Source organism: Zeus faber (assembly GCF_960531495.2).
Source record: "Zeus faber genome assembly, chromosome: 7".
Taxonomy (NCBI): domain Eukaryota; kingdom Metazoa; phylum Chordata; class Actinopteri; order Zeiformes; family Zeidae; genus Zeus; species Zeus faber.
This window is the reverse complement of record NC_137203.1, coordinates 15,709,537-15,717,820: the sequence shown is the minus strand read 5'-3', so window position 1 is coordinate 15,717,820 and position 8,284 is coordinate 15,709,537.

The window sequence follows — 8,284 nt, the reverse complement described above, 5'->3', positions numbered from 1 at the left end:
ATCTCTCGCTCCCTTCCACCCCTCCTCGCTCTTCCCGGTGCCAACACCTCGGGGTCCTTCTCAAACGCAGAGTGGGAGGCTGATGTTTTATGTTACGTGAGCGCCGCGCTCTTTGTGGGGGTGAGGTCAAACCGAGGAAGAGGAAGAAGAAGAAGGCATTAATAAATGAACAACAGATAATCTGCTTCGGGTCTCCCTCTGGCGGGTCTCGGAAGGTTTACTTTTTTTCCGCGCTCATATGGAGAAGTGAGAACTTTCAACACTCAAATCAGTGGCACAGCACAACTCATTCACAATGGTTTTCAGCGTTTTTTTTTTTTTCGTTTTTTTAAGTTAAATATTCACTCCGAGAATTAATCGTAATCAGAAGAGATTTTAGATAAGAACACTTTATTGTGCCCCGGCGGGAAATTCAGGCGCACAAACTAAAATGAGATTTTAAATAACATACGCTACATATTATCGTCAGACCTCAGCATCAGATCTCATGCGTCAAGACAATACAGCTTCGGGTCGTGGGAAAAAATTGTCAGGTCTCAGGTGTCGTGCGACGCGACGTCGTTCCTCGGACAAAACGTGTTCGGGCTCGAGTGTTGCCAGATGGAAAATAAGCGCCGTTACGCGGCGATATTCACACTGCTCCGAAATGATGCATTCGAGTCAGGAGCCGTGGCATGGACGTTGTGCTGTTCAATCACAATCCACAGCCGCAAATAAACACGTACTGTGCAGGTACACCGCTCACCTCTGCTCTCAAACGGATCACGGATTGTCGGTTCATTGAAATGGCAAAATGATCGCACATTTGGCTTTTTTGGGGGACTTATTGACTGTATATCGTAGGGTGGTTAAAATGATCGTACACCCGGCAACCCTGTTCGGGCTGCGTCAGCTGAAGCGCAGAACCAACCTGCCCCTCCCCCTCCACCCGTCTTTGCACAGTCTGCAACAAGTTGGTTAAATGTTGGTTTGTATAGAAGTGGGGTCGCCAACCAGCGGGCCGTGGACCAGTACCGGTCTGCATAACATATAGTTAGGGGTCATGAGGTCGATCCACCACCCCCCATCCCCTTTTTCGCACTATGGTAAGAAAAACAAAACGTCTCTTGGTTCTTTTTTTGTGTGTCTGTGGCGCTGGGGGGCACCTTACGAGTGGCAGCTTGACAGAATATACACTCTATCTTATTGCCTCTGTCTGTCCGTCTGTCTCTCTCTCTCTCTCTCTCTATCTCGCTTTCACACTCCCAATTAGTGAACCGCGGTTCAAGAATGGAGTTCTGATTTCATTTGCACGTTGTGTCTCATCTTAATGTCATTTTCCAGACGGTGTGTGGAAGCTGCTCGGGACAATCACCGGTAACAACAACATCGCTCCGAATCTGCTCTTTACCTTTTCAGCTGATTGCACATAGAAATAGACAACAACAACACCATCCCGTGCTTCCCACTGACGCAAACACGCCCTTGAGGAAAAAACAAAACAAGAAAGAAGCGACTAAATGTAGATAAACTGTAATTTAGAAAATCCCAGAATTGCACGGCAAGACAAGACATCAAAAAAAAAAAAAAATCTGATTTAGGAAAGACTTGCAAGGCTATATTTTAATTTGAGTCGGCGACAGGCAACAAACAGGAAGGAAAAAGTTTAATTCGGTTCACAAAAGCGACAAGCAACAATAACAACACCAGGCGTGTTCTGCACTGGAGGGCGACTTGGTGAGGTTCGAGTAGTGGGGAGCGACTTTAAAAAAATACAATTAATTAGTGATGAACAGCGGAGAGGTGAGCGAGGGTCGGCGCTCGTGTGGGCGTTTCTCCCGTTCCAGTACGGAGAACAAAGTGAAGCTGCAAGGAAGGAAGGATGCAGGGAGGGAGGGAAGAAAGGTGGGCGTACTACCACAATTAAGGCATAAACACGCACAGTTCCAAGGCAGGTCACTTCAAATATTTTCCTTCTGACTGCCGTGGTTTATTTCTCCATTCCACCTTTCTATTTTTCCGTTTCTTTGGGGATACGTTGTGTGCGGAGCAGCTCTGCATGCAGATCTTATCCAAGGTGACTTTACTGGCGACAATTTGGATTCCCGTGCCTCGGGGCCACGCGATTAGATTTTCTTTGAACGTCGCGTTTAACCACAAGACGACAAGCGCTTTGAAGGAGCGTGACTTTGATTGGTCTCTCCATCTCTTTCCTCTCTTCCGTTCCCCTTTTCTGCCGTCTCTCTCTCTCTCTCTCTCTCTCTCTCTCTCTCTCTCTCTCATCGTCTTAAGACCAGTGGACTGAAATTTCACGGTCGATTGAGGGAACTAAGTTCAAGTGCGCTGTTGCATTATCGCGCCGCAGAAAGATGTGTTGGACACGCCCCTCCTCCACCCGTGTTGTGTTGTTGTTGTTGTTGTTGTTGTTGTTGTTGTTGTTGTTGTTCCGCTGAAAGGTTGGTCGCTTTATCGTGATCTCTGCACTTGCTTTCTCGATCCAGCGATAGTGACACCTGCATTTGCATAATTCACTTTGTTGGAACGGTGTGCGTTTGACACTTTTCAGTTTGCTTTTGTCTTTTCCTTTTTGCCGTGCCGTCTAAAATTGATGCTCCGCCACCGGGAGATATCTGGCTGCTGCTCTGATGAATGTCGGGAGAATAAAGATCGACGTTTGGTAAAGTGAGGAGAATTTAGAATAAATGAGCTCATATTCAGGAGCCTTTCCTGCTCTTACTTGATTTTCGTCCGTTCGTTCTTTCTTTTCAAAGAGTTCAACCAGTATTTGGAACACACTTTGTAAAATACAAATCTGTATCAAAGCCGAAGCCAGTCCAGTTAGTTTTCTGTGTTTTTAAAATAATGTTGAATTGATTTTGAATTCAGTTGAGACAGTACAGCGATGGAACGGAACGTGATCAGAGAGTGATGCATCAAATGTTGGATAAATAAAAAGGGCAAAAACACGTCAATTCGATTTAGAAAGGACAAGAACCTTGTGTATTGACGTGGTTTGGTGTGAAAATCTCAACTTTTTTGACAGCCACCGTTGGTTGGCATTTAGCTGCAGACTATTTATTTATATAACGAGACGCTGTATCGACCCGGTATTGACGGCGCATATTTCATCCCTGAGACGGCGACAGAAATATAAAAAAAGCTGCCTGAATTAATTTAGAAATAAGAGTCTCCCAGACACTAACTTAACCAAGTCAGTGTGTGTGTGTGTGTGTGTGTGTGTGTGTGTGTGTGTGTGTGTGTGTGTGTGTGTGTGTGTGTGTGTGTGTGTGTGTGTGTGTGTGTGTGTGTGTGTGTGTGTGTGTGTGTGTCTACACACAATTGATATGGACTGTGCGCCTCCAGATGTTTAGCAGAAGGTGGTCACAGATTGTCCTGTGTGGTCTCTCAAAGTATGGAAACCAGCTCTTACACACACACACACACACACACCCGCAGACGCACACGCGCACGCGCACGCGCACGCACACACACAAGTAAACTTTTAAGTCTTATCTGCGTTGGCCAGCCTGTTTCCTCGGTAGCACTGCGAGGTCAGGTTTGATCTAATTCATCATGGCTTTGTTGACGAGGAGCATAATAAGAAAGTCACTGTCTGAGAGCCTTTTGTTTGAGGGGAAAAATAAAACCATATTCTAATGTGAAACACTTCATGAATATTGATTTAATTTAATGATAAGTTATTGTTATGATGATAATAATAATAATAATAATAATAATAATAATAATAATATAGCAACTTTAAAAACAGTTTACAAACTGCTTTGACAGATGAAATAAAAGCAGTGAGTTTCAAATCATGAATTTAAAAGGCAAAGGGACATTAATAAACAGGAATAAAATTCACTTATTAAATTGTAAAAGCGGATAAAGAGACAAAAAATAAATAAATAGATACAATATGATAATAACAAACAGAAATGAAGAGGAAAAATATAAATAAATAAATAAATAAATAATGATATAGATAAAGATAATACATTATAGCAGATCTGTAAAGATGGGTTTTGAGAAGTGATTTAAACAAAGACTCTGCCAGCCGTGTTCCTCAGGCACGTCGTCCCAAAGTAGAGGGGCCCTGACAGAGAAGGCGCGGTCACCTTTGGGTTTAAGTCGAGACTTTGGAACAGCCAGGAGGGCCACGTCTGAGGATCTAGGGCTGCATGCTGGCTCATTTGGGGTCAACATATCTGTTATTTAGCTCGGAGTCAGACCCAGACGTGCTTTAAAAGTGATAATTAATGTAAAATATTAAAATAGCTGAACCGAACAGGGAGCCAATGGAGAGAAGCCAGGATTGGGGGTGATGTGATGTCGTCTTTTGGAACAGGTAAGTAGCCGAGCTGCTGCGTTCTGAACTAGTTGGAGGCAAGACAGTGGCTTTTGGTTGATGCCAGAAAGGAGGGAGTTGCAGTCATCTAGTCGTGAGAAAATTAGAACACGGATTACCTTTTCCGGGTCGCTGTGTGATAGTATCGGTTTGATTCTTGTTATAGTTCTCAGTTGAAGGAAGCAGAACTGGACGATTTTTTAAAATTAGTTGTTCAAAGTTTAGCTCACAGTAAAACGGTACTCCCACGTTTCTGACAACAGACTTCACATTTGCGGACAGAGTGCCAAGGCCACTCTCAATTTGACTGTTAGAGTTTAGGGGAGTGAACAATATGATTTCTGATTTTTAATTATAGAGTCGAAGAAGATTCTGTGCCATCCGGCGGTTTATATCATTGAGGCAATCTACAACAGCAGTGAGGCTGTTTGGCTCATCAGGTCTAAGAGGAAGGTATATCTGTGTGTCATCTGCATGGCAATAAAAAGAGACATTGTGTCTTTGGATAATTTGGCCAAGAGGCAGCACATAGATGGAAGATAAAATTGGACCTAAAATAGAACCTTGCGGTACACCACAGGTCATTTGAGCTGTAGATGATGAGTCCCTACTTCAGGAGACCGCAAAAGGTTCTTTCTAAAAGGTGGGAATGAAACCAGCCAAGTGCAGTGTCCTTGATGCCAACCCAGGTGTTAAGACGGTCAATTAAAATGGCGCGATCTACAGTGTCAAAGGCTGCACTTAGATCAAAACAAATTAAGATTGCGCCATCCCACCTGTCAGCTGCTAAAAGGATATACAGTATCATTGGTTACTTTTAGGAGGGCAGTTTTTGTGCTATGTAAAGCTCTAAAACCGGACTGGAATTTCTCAAAGATGTTATTATGACACATAAAAGCCAAAAGCTGGGTTAATACCACCTTCTCTAAAACCTTTGAAAGAAATGGAAATTTAGAAATGGGCCTAAAATTGTTAAGAACAAAGGGATCAAGGTTAGGTTCCTTTAAAAGAGGATGGACCACAGCATGTTTAAAAGCAGGAAAAATGCCTTTCTCCAGCAAGCTATTTATAATTGATAATATACTTGGTCCAATGGTGTCACCTCTCTTTGTGTCTCTTTTTCTCTTGTGTGTTTTACACAAAGATGTTTACACAAAAGTACTGTTGTATCGGAGACTATAGACCATATGTGTCAAACTCAAGGCCCGCGGGCCAAATGTGGCCCGCCACGTCATTTTATGTTGCCTGCGAGAGCTTAAAAGGTGTGATTATCTTATAATGCCGATCATGCCGATCATGTTACCCGTGAAGTGACGGCATCCCACCACTAGATTGCAGTGTTCCCACATCAGTGCCATTTTCCGAATTAAGAAATACAAACAATGAGCCCAAAATGTCCAGGAAGAGAAAAGTTGATGCAGATGGAAGGCTGTTTCAAGAAAGATGGGAAGGCGGAAGGAGAAAAACCAGTATGTCTTCTGTGTTATGAGGCAGTGGCGGTTGTCAAAGAGTACAATCTACGTCGGCATTTTGACACCAAACACGAAGCTAAGTATGCCAAAGTGAGCCTTCAAGGAAAACAACAAATGGTACAAGAATTAAAAGGCAAATTGCGATCGCAGCAGGATGTGTTCAAGAGAGCCACAACCAAAAACAATGGGCAGTGAAAGCTAGCTTTATTGTGGCTGAAGAAATTGCCCGTGCTGCAAAGTCTTTTTCAGAGGGTGCATTTTTGAAGCAGTGCACGCTGAAGGTCTGTGAGCAGGTGTGTCCCGACCAGATACAGACTTTTAAAAATGTCAGTTTATCAAGAAACATCATGGACCGAGTTAAGGTACTAGCAGGAAACCTGGCAACACAGCTGGCCGAAAAGACACGCTGCTACATAACTTTTTCATTAGCTCTTGATGAAAGCACAGACAACACGGATACAGCACAGCTATCCATTTTTATTAGAGGCGTCAAGTCAGACATTTCTGTTACTGAAGAGCTGTTGGATGTAGCTGCCATGCATGGGACCACAACAGGACGGGACATTTTTGATGCGGTGGAGAAGTCTGTAAGTAAAAATGCATTGCCCAGGGAAAAGTTGGTGGGATTAACTACAGACGGTGCACCTGCAATGTGTGGAGGAAAAGCAGGTTTGTTGGACGAATGAAGGAGAAAATGCAAAAAAGTAACTGTCACACGCCTCTGATAACGTATCATTGCATTATCCATCAAGAAGCTTTGTGTGGGAAGGTGCTGGGGATGAATCATATAGTGACCACAGTCATGAAAACAGTGAACTTCATTCGGGCACATGGCCTAAATCATCGTCAGTTCCAGCTGTTCTTGCAGGAGATGGGCTCGGAGCACGGCGACGTGCCGTACCATACAGAAGTACGGTGGCTGAGTAGGAGCAAAGTCCTCAAACGATTTTTTGAGCTTTGGGAAGATATTGCTCTTTTCATGCAGAGTAAAGGAAAACCCTTGTCTGAACTGTCAGATCCAAACTGGCTGTGTGACTTTGCTATGTTGTGTGACATAACTGAGCATCTCGCCCAACTGAATCAGAAGCTGCAGGGACACAAACAAGTCATCACGCAGATGTCCGACATGATCACGGCTTTACAGCGTAAACTTGATCTATGGATGTACCAAGTGAAACAGGACAATCTTGCCCACTTTCCTGTTTGTCAGAGCATCTCAGCCACATTTCCTGGTACTTTTTCATGTACTCAGCTAGCTGCCAAACTGAGCTGGTTAATGAATGAGTTCGGCGTTTCTCTGACTTTAGAGCACAGCACTCAGGCTTTGCCATCTTTGCCAATCCTTTCACCGCCGACGTCTGCACTGCACCCCAACATCTTCAGATGGAGTTAATAGAGCTTCAAAGCGATAGTGGCCTGAGAGCAAAGTTCCAGGATGCTGCAATCCAGGACTTCTACCGTCAACTGCCCCCTGGTTTGATGCCACAGCTGCTGCCTGTGTTCTGTCTATGTTTGGGAGCACCTATCTGTGCGAGCAGATGTTTTCAATCATGAATCTTAACAAGACCAAGCACAGATCACGCATCACTGATGACAACCTCCATGCTGTTCTACCGATTGCCTCAGCACAAGACCTAAAACCAGACATTGACACACTGGCCGTCGAAAAAAGGTGTCAGACATCTGGTCAGAAAACACAGAGGTAAGCATTTTTAAAAACCGAATTAAAATATAATAAAATGTATTTCAACCAAGAACAAGAATAGTTAAACTGTGCAATTTAATGATTGCGCTGGCATTTTGCTTTGTGAGGATGGTGGAGAGGGGATTTATGTGGCGTGTTAAAGGACAGGCAGCATCTCCTCATCAACTTCACCTTAAAACTTGACCAATATAGTTAACTGAGACAACCCTTGTGTTGATGTAGTTTGAGTTTATTACATGTACTACGTTATATGTGTAGCAATGTAATTAGTGTTTGCAGGTTTATGTGTTTATGCAGACAAATGTTCACTGTAATCAAACCATCTCTCATTAGATGGATGTATCCCCTTGCAAGGCTGTGTGCAGCCATTTGTTTATGTAAAATGCTACACCTGTCACGTGTTCTTAGCGGCTCACAATTGTTGGTTGGACCGTTATTCTGCCCCTCTCAACTATGACAAAAAAAGGTTTGAACAAAGTTAATGTCATAACTTGTTATTTATCCTTATTCACTTGGATAGTTTGATCGTTGATTGATGGAGTAATGTGGGTTTCATAAGATGACAAATTAAAAGGATTTATGTTATAACAGAGCAACAAGCAAACATTTATTTTTACATTTATGCAAATATGTATTTTATATTTGTAAGCTGAATCATAAAAATCCAGAGTTATTTAACATTAAGGAGTAGTAAGGAGTAGTAGCATTTATTTTTCATTACATTTAGCTACATTTATACTGCCTCAAAGTTACATCTGACCCTTTGAGGGCAACAATTAT